Here is an 8,855-nt window from a genome sequence, read left to right on the forward strand (position 1 = left end):
CAGCCATTTACTTAGCAGCTAATGGTAGCTACTGAATAATACTACTCCTTATACCTAAATAATATCAGGATTTTTTATAATGAAACAAATAGTGTTCCAGGTATCTTTAGGCAGCAGAAATGTTCAAATTTCTCAGTAAATAACTGAAGCCACACTTCATCTCAATAACTTTTTGCTTTTGTATTTTTGACAGAATTAGCTCCACTTTCTGAGGTAAGAAAATCTTTGCTTTTTGCAATTCAGAAACAAGTGTTCTGCTCTATTGCAAATAATCCAATTTACTCACATTGAGGGCCTTATCTTTTTTCCAGTTCTATCTTAGTAGCTGGACTCTGTGAAACCAGCAATTCACGAAGGTCACTGCTCCCTAGTCAGACAGAGTAAGTATTCTAAAGCCACCTTCCAAATGCAGACTTTCAACTTCTAATGGAGAGAAAAAAATCTGTACAAATACACAATCCCTGGTTCTACAAGGAGAGTACAAATACAGGGGTCTCTCAGGAAAACTGGATGGCGCAAATCGAGTGTGGGAAAATGCAAAGAGCTTCAGGTCATGGCTGATATTTAAACTCAACACCTCTGCTTCTCTGTTGCTATTACTGGTAGTCAATGATGTAAAACGCTGCTTCACTCTGGGTTTGATATTGAGATAATTTGTACAATGAGCTACTGAATACAGCTATATTTACAGACTTCATAAACCCTTTCTGCAGACTATCAATGCAGGTATTTAGAAGCAACGTTTCTTTTTAACTAGCAGAGATATGCTTTTTTGTATGGCCTGTGCAAGGATAGTACTACTATCTGCCTCTTCACAAGTGTTTTCCAGACTATTATTGCTGCCCATGATTCAGGTAACTGAATACCTGAAAGCTGATGGCTAAATTTTGCAAGTTAGAGAATTCCAAAAGAAACTAATCAGGTGATTTCCCCTCCACACTTCATTTCTGCTGTATCAGAGAGTGTCAGAAGTGCTTCATCCTTGGTCCTTGGCTGTGGTCTCCTTTATAAGGGTAAACAGCAACAGCTGAACTGGACCAGCATAGGCTCTGTCAATCCACCACTCCTGAAAAAAAAAAAGATTTAGTTTATGGACAAATGATGCTACTTACTTTCCACCCTGTTGTCGCGGTCTGCGACCTATTATATCACCTTTTTGGAGTGAATTTAGCTTATCAAGATCTGCTGAGAGGTCCGCACACGGCGGTCACCTCTCACAGAGTAGCAGTGGCTTTGGCACTGACTTTTCGGGTGAGACACTTGCTCAGTGCTCACTAGTGTCTCCAATAACAGCAGCCAATCCCCAATCAGAATTTACGAACACACGGTTTATTGAAGGGAAAAATAAAACAATTTGGGGCAGGAGATTCAAAAAGGGTAATTAAAACACATAGGAGCATATCTTTTAAACACCAAACACCAAGAACTTACATGTGCCTTTAGTACTTATACATAGGTACACCTTATTTACACACCCAGATTAATTATCTATGAGGGGAGGAGGAAGGAGGGATATGCCCGACGCTTGTCCCATATAGGGTCGTGGTTTGTGTGCAGGTTAAGTAAGACAGGAACACCTTAGGGAGAGAATTATGCCCAAAATACAATTCCTTACTTTTTTCCTGAGATGCTCTAGGTACTTATATAGCAGCTGCGGGTGACTTCCCCTGCAACCTGGTCTTAGAACCACGGGTGGCAGGAAGAAGTCTCACCGCACGTGCTCAGCAACAGGCAGGTTCTGCAGGTGGGTAGCAGCAGGCAGGACTGCAGGCAATGCAGGCGGGAGCCAGGACTGCAAAAGCCGCAGCGAGGCGGGACGAGCCAGGTGCCAGGATGAGCCGGTAAAGCGGGAGGCGAAACAGGAGCGGGAACCTCTGGCTGGCAGGCACCCCCAAGGCACAGATTTAGTTTTTGGACAAATGGTGCTGCTTACTTTCCACCATGTTTTTTAGTATGTTGCTGTAAAATAGTTTTTTGTCTATTAGAGAAAGAAAATTAGCTCAACTCTTGATGAATTTGAGGTCTGGAAAAAAGGGAGCTGAGATGCAAACAGAGAGGAAGAATAAGTTTGTAATATCCTTTAAAAACACTGATCATTGTCTTAGGGAATACTTGAGTAATATACGTATGGCTACTAATAAGGCTGTAAATGGCTGCATTACTGCCAATAAAAGATGCCATCTGGTAGGTCTGCCTGATAAAACACAGACCCATTTGCAACCTTTAAAGTCTGTTTTTTCTTGCTGCAGGAGGTTGCTGAATCACTAACAGAATAATGGCAGTGTTAATAAAATGATTTATGAAGTTATCAAAATGCCAGTTTTGATAAATTAGATGCTAAACTCAAGCCACTCCTAAATTGGGCTTTGACTTTGTCAGTCCAACTTTACCCCAACTTTGGTCATCAGCCCTTCAAAGCATGAGTGCATCAAGTCAAGGTCTGAGGGCTTTCTTCTTCCAACAGTGAAGGCTGAAGGGGTGTATGTGAGTGTGTGTTCTGCACATACATCAGCATGTGATTGCAATGTCAGCTGTGAAACCTGTTATACCTGAAGGGACAGGTGGAAGGGGCGGTGGGAAGGATACCTTAGTTCAAAGGGTATTTTTTACCCCCAGAAATCTCTTTGTCCACTCCACTGTGGGTCACAACAGAAATATAGCCAAGCTGGGGGACATAGGGTAAGATGATGGAAGAACAGGAAAATAGTATGTGTACATATCCACCCCAAGTTTCTATTCACAGAGATTGCAGGCACAAGGTAAGACAATCTAGACACCTAGTGCAAACCATGCTTGTCCCAACAGCTGGAAGCACAACAACAACAAAACAGAACAAAAGCACTAGGAAGCAAAAATCCATTTTAAGTAAGAGGTTATTGCCTACCTGATTAATGGCATCACCACACAGCAGCTCTGTGCTGGCTCTAAAACCATGGCAAGCTGCAGATGATACAGGATTTAAAGACACTGGCACAAATTTCAGCATTGGGTAGAACCAACGAGAAGCTTGGCTTACAGCAAAAATAATAGACACCTCATTTGAAATGAGGCATTTAAATCCACTACTCAAAGGACAGAAAGTGTTTGGGATTTTTTCTGAAGATACTTAAAAGATACCTCTTTCAGTACTTCCAGTAATTAATTTATCAGTTATATTAATTGAAAGATAATCTGTTCAAACAGAGGAAAATGTGTTGGAAGATAAGAGTGGGTTTTTTAATAATAATACTTCAGGAGGTTTGGGTTTGGGGATTTTAAAGTTGATTTTGCATATTAACCTGATCAATGAAGCATAGCAGTGGGAAAGCACCCATCACTGGGATTTCATGTTTGAGGTTATGCAGGTTATAGTAGGAAAACCTTCCCTTTAAATGTTTAGCTACTCTAACAGCGTTGTTTTATATTATATTTTTGTGCTGATGAGCTGCATTCAATGCCTTTTTCAGATGTACAGGACATTTATGTTTAGATATCAGTTTGCATCTGCTGACTCTGTTCAACTGTCAGGAGACTTGTTAAGAGATATTCCTACAGTGAGCTTTAATTACTATTGCAAATTCAGACTTGTTCCAAACAATTCTGACAAAAGCCTGAAGAGCTTTACAGATTATTTATTTTTGAAATTTAGTCAGTTACCACGGTGCTGTGAGAATAGGGTGACCATGTCAGTCCAAGCAACCAACCCTCCAGTCCAGCCCACTGCCATCCACACTCCTGGCTGCTGGAGCTTCAGAAGGCAGCCTGCCAACCAGCACAGCCAGAAGCATGCAAAATAATGTACCTGCTGATGCCGAAGGGAGCTCCACTGAAAAAAGGGCCCATGTACAGACTGCCAAGGATTTAAAGCATAAAGATATTTGACTCAGCAGAACAGGTGAAGATAACAGCTCTAATGTAGTGGAAGCTGCCATAGGTTTCTTCTACCCAGCAGTACCAATCAGCCCTGGCAGTGGAAGAGGCTGACTTGCTGCCAACAGCCGCAGCTGAGGCACAGGCGCGCAGGTCCCCACTGCCCTGTGACGCGGGGCACAGCTGGCAGGTGCTCCGCGGCTGCCCTGGCCACTACGGGCCCTAAGCAGGAGCCCTGTCCTGTTTTCACAACATGGCGAGTGCGTTTTGCCAAATGAGTGTCTTTGCCTGGTTTTTGCTTTCTCTGTTTCCACCAATCTCCACCAGGCCCATCCCACACTCGAAAGTCTCATTTAATGTAACCGATGGATAAAAAGCATATGCAACTTTTTCAATAAGATTTCTGACTTCACCCTTTTAACCCAAAGAATAACTATAAATAGTTTATAATGTCTGGGATTTCCACAGCCTAAGTGCAGCTATAAATAGTTCTAAACATTTTCCCACTTCATGCTTTTGAAAAGAACATTCTCCACTTCCTTTCTTGGAGAACCCCTGGGAATAACACTAGGATCACAGCTCAGAAAATATGTATATTAGGAGGGTTTAGCAAAACAGAGCTAACAAAGTTGATAACAGCACCTCTCAAACTCATTTCTTGTACGGAAAGGGTCAGGCGTCCTTTGCAACGAGCTCAGATTCATCCTTCACCCCGGGACGCTTGCGCCAGCCATTTCTGGTATGTCTCTCTTCGCTCAGCCCATCGGGGTATTTCTGGGGCTTGTTTGTTTTCACAAGGAATTCGTTGTTCTCCAAGCCTCACAAGCCATAGCAGGATTTATTTGTATTTACTTGAAGTACGTGTGTGTTCAGCATTTGGTATTTTAAACACGAAAGCAGGACATGTCCTTTCGAATTATTGTCACGCCTTGACTTGGTGGCCTCCTGGCGACACCTGGGGGTCTGCACTGGACCCCAGGCCCAGGGCCCGGGAAGGGCCTGAACACCAAGATCCCAGCCCTGACCTGCATGCCCTGCTGACTCCCCTGTCCTGCCCTGCCTCCCCTGCCCTGCCTCCCCTGCCCTGCCTGCCCTGTCTTGCCTGCTGTGTCTTGCCTACCCTGCTCTGCCCTGATTCCCCTCCCCTCCCCTGCCCTGCCCTGCCCTGCCTGCCCTGCCTCCCCTGCCCTGCCCTACTGTGCCCTGCCCTGCCCACCCTGCGCGGCGGCTCCCGCCCGCCCAGCTGCCATCACAGGCTGCAAGGCCAAGGCACTGAGGGATGGTGCAAAACACTGGTATTTCCCATTTAGTGAGGAGGATGGTAGCTTTGGAAGGAGAGAAGAAGAGGGGAGCTGGTCAACCTGCAGCTTAGAGTGGATGTTGCTGAAGGAGAAACAAAAAAAGGAGGAAAAAAACAAGCCTCGACCTAATGGCAAATTCTGTCCTTCATTTCCTCCATGCTGCCTTTTCTACCTTGCCTCTAGTCCCCATGGCCCTTTCACTTCAAAACCTCCAATATCTATTTTACCCCTCATTTGAAGATATTTGAAGTTGATGATGGAAAAGATTGGAATTTATTGGTACAAAGGACGATAAATTACTTGCACAGTGACAACGGATCATGTATCTCCTAAAGAACAGGTATTTGCAAGATGGAGCTACAGGGGATGGCTTCACACACACACACAAATAAAATAGGAAGAACAGCTTAGTTTTGAGACCCAGACCATTTATTCTGAGTGGCCCAGAAAAATGTGTGAAAACAGAAATTCCCATCACGCCATTATATCTTTTCAAAACACAGAGCGGTTTGTCAAGACCATTTTATGTGCGGCTCACAGGTACACAAAAATCTAGATGAGCAGTAATGAAAGACCAGATTCAAAACAAATATTTTTAAATTGGGCCCAGGAACTGGCAGGGACGTTGAGTTCCTAATATTAGATGGCAATGACTTCTGTAAACAAGGAGCATGAGAAGAAAAGTCCTAACCCCATAGGGCTCCAGTCACGCAGAGAACCTCCGCAGCGTAGGACGTAGCATGTGTGATAGCCAGGACTAAGAGCACAGTGAAATGGTTTAGCATAGATAAAATCAAGCCGAGATGCCTTCAGTTATTCAAACTTACTTTCTTTTCATCCTTTAAATCAAAAGAGTTTTAAATGGGTATCTGTGCAGTGGCAAAGTTGCCTACAAAATGAATGCAAATTTTCTGTGATGTAAGCAAAGCCAAAATGCTGATGCCTTAAAAAAAGCCCAAGCTTCAACAAGTATTACAAGTATTACCGCCACAGCCTGTTTGCTGGTTTGTTACATGGTATGCAAACTCTGCACCCACTTAGGCACTCAAGCACTGAACAAAGTAAGGCTCACTTCAAAAATACCTCCTTTTTAAATTGACTCCATTTTAGTTGGTCCACATGCAAAAGCTGTTGACATAATGGAAAATTCCTCGTAACAGAGAAGGTCTGACTGTGCATGGAAACAGCTCTCTCTGCATGGTCACCTCTTACAACATTGTTGCAGACTTCGGTAGTTGCATGTTATGGAGGGTACTGGATTTTTTTTTTCTTGAATCTATTGCAGACAGAATGTGGGAACATAACAAATCTTTGTCTCACAGCTGATCAAAAAGAAATAAACCAATCAATAGGTTATCTGAAGTCTACTTAAAAAATGTTCCACTCATTACAGATTACCTCTATATTAAGCTAATTGTGAGAAAAGAGAAGCAATGGCTCCATGGTTCATGATAAAAGATAAGTCTGATCTCTTGATTAGGAAGAGTAGGTAGTGGCCAGCACATACTCTCATTCAGGGTATTTTTGAATCAGCATTGAGATGCCTATACCAGCAGAACAGTAAAAAAGATTCTGCTAATAAAACAGTAAGCCCCCAACAAAACTAAAGAAATAACCACCACTTGGAGACACAACATTCCTCCCCCCTTGGAAAGAGCAGTGAGAACTCACCAAGTAGTGTGCTGTACTTGCAGTTCTGTGGGATGATCCCAGAAATTTCTGTTAAGTCAACAAACCACACATTTTTATAGCTTCTGTATCATTGTCATAAAGTGCTCTGTAAGCACTCATGCTCCTCAGCCCAGTTTCTTTTCTTTCCAATCTCATTGTTCGGTGGAACTCCTCTACTAGTAAGCATTTAAACATAGTACAAGCCATGACCTCATTCATCTCCCCTCTGTGCAGCATTTTTCTTTTGCATGTGCCTACCTCTGTAGGGTAAAATGTAATCCAGTCTAATGAATTCAACCCAAAATACTTCTATTAGGCATGAAGCAAGGCACATGGTGTGATTCTAGGGGTGCCCTACATAGGGATAGGAGTTGGACTCGATGATCCTGATGGGTCCTTTCCAACTCAGCACATTCTATGGTTCTGTGATTCTATGATTCTTACAGAACCCAAAAGTCAAACACATTTTCCAAACATAAGCAATATACTAAGATGGCTTGGTTCAAGGTTCAAGACTTAACATTATTCTAGGTAAGCTCTACTATGCAGCTGAATGTGGAAGTAAGCTGAGCTAGGGAAGAGTTAAATGATCAAGCTGAAATGTTATTTAAATATCATGAATTAAAAGCTCCAGCCTAGCTGCAAAGAATAAAACAAGGGCACAAGCTTGGCAATGTTCCTAAGGCAGTAAAAGCAACCTTTAGAGAGAAAGAAATCTTTGTCTGAATGTGAAAAGGAAACTCAAATTGGCAAAATGGAACAAGGAAAATATATCTGGGTGATAGCAAACTGTCAGAATACAAATTTCCCTCAAAATAAGCAGAATCTCCATGAATTTCACCACAGCCACTGATGAAGACCTCATAATATAGTCAGGGTGAAATTCCAGCAATTTCACAGTCTATTTTCAAAACCGTATTTAATTTTTAACTGTTTCTGTCACAACTTGCTCTTCTGTGTTTCCCACTCTGAGGGAGGAAGATGATTCACTTCTTCCTCACTCATTTGTGCTGTAAGAAATGCTGTTTGAGAATTCAAATTCTCTCCCATTAGCACCACTCTGGCTTTTACTGATGATTTCAGTAGAACGGGAATATGGACTCCAGCCTCCTGGGATAATCTGCAGCAAGTGGAAAGGAACCTCAAGCTCTTCAAAGGAAACCATTAGCCAGGGGAGCGAGATTACACTAATTTGGTGTGATTGCTGGCTGTCATCAAAAAGGCTGGTCCCACCACCTCCCCCACAGGGAAACCAATCCAAACTTGTGTTTCTTGTTCTGATATGTTAGTGTTCCGTGGAGTCATCTGCTTGATCATGTTCAACTTGTGGTCAAAAGCCATATAAATACCACCTCAGGGAAGCAGTGTGTAAGCACAGGGCTGTGGGGAGTGGGCCCACTTCATACCCAAGTTAGGTATACTGTGAAATTGCCCCATAAGAAAAGTCAGTCAGTAGCGTCTATGCTACTGAAGTACTAGGATGAGAATTTTCACAGGGTGCAATTAATGAAATTACTGAGCAACCCTTCTCCTAAATGGCAAGCCTACTCTTGAAAACTTGATGGGGAAAATTAATTCATTTTCTTGGAGGCTTGCATTTCTTCAGGGTGAATTCATTCATCCATCTCACCCTGGCAGTGAGCAAGTTTCCACAAAAGACTGTGGAGGAGGGATGTGTACTGCCCTGGAGCTAGGCTGGGTAGACAGGGCAGGGAGCACGATGGCTGACTCTATGATCTATCTTACTCCAAAAACCCCATGGAAAAGTTTCTCTGTCGTAATTTTTTCAGTGGTTTTGCTCTGTCTGCCCCTAATAGTAACTGAGCTACAGCAAATGTCATCAATTCCCACAGCCCCTTCACCTCTGAGCTAGGCATTCAGAGCTTCAACCCAACGGGGGAAAAGGGACTTTCCTCACCCAGTGTGAATACAATCAAAACATCTCACAGTACTTCTAATGGAATCCTACTTTAAATTATTGCTTCTGAAGAATTGCCTGTAAGGAAAAACCCCAGAATAACTCACTGATCATCT

This window comes from Chaetura pelagica, unplaced genomic scaffold (genome assembly GCF_000747805.2).
Source record: "Chaetura pelagica isolate M959 unplaced genomic scaffold, ChaPel_1.0 scaffold90, whole genome shotgun sequence".
NCBI lineage: Eukaryota > Metazoa > Chordata > Aves > Apodiformes > Apodidae > Chaetura > Chaetura pelagica.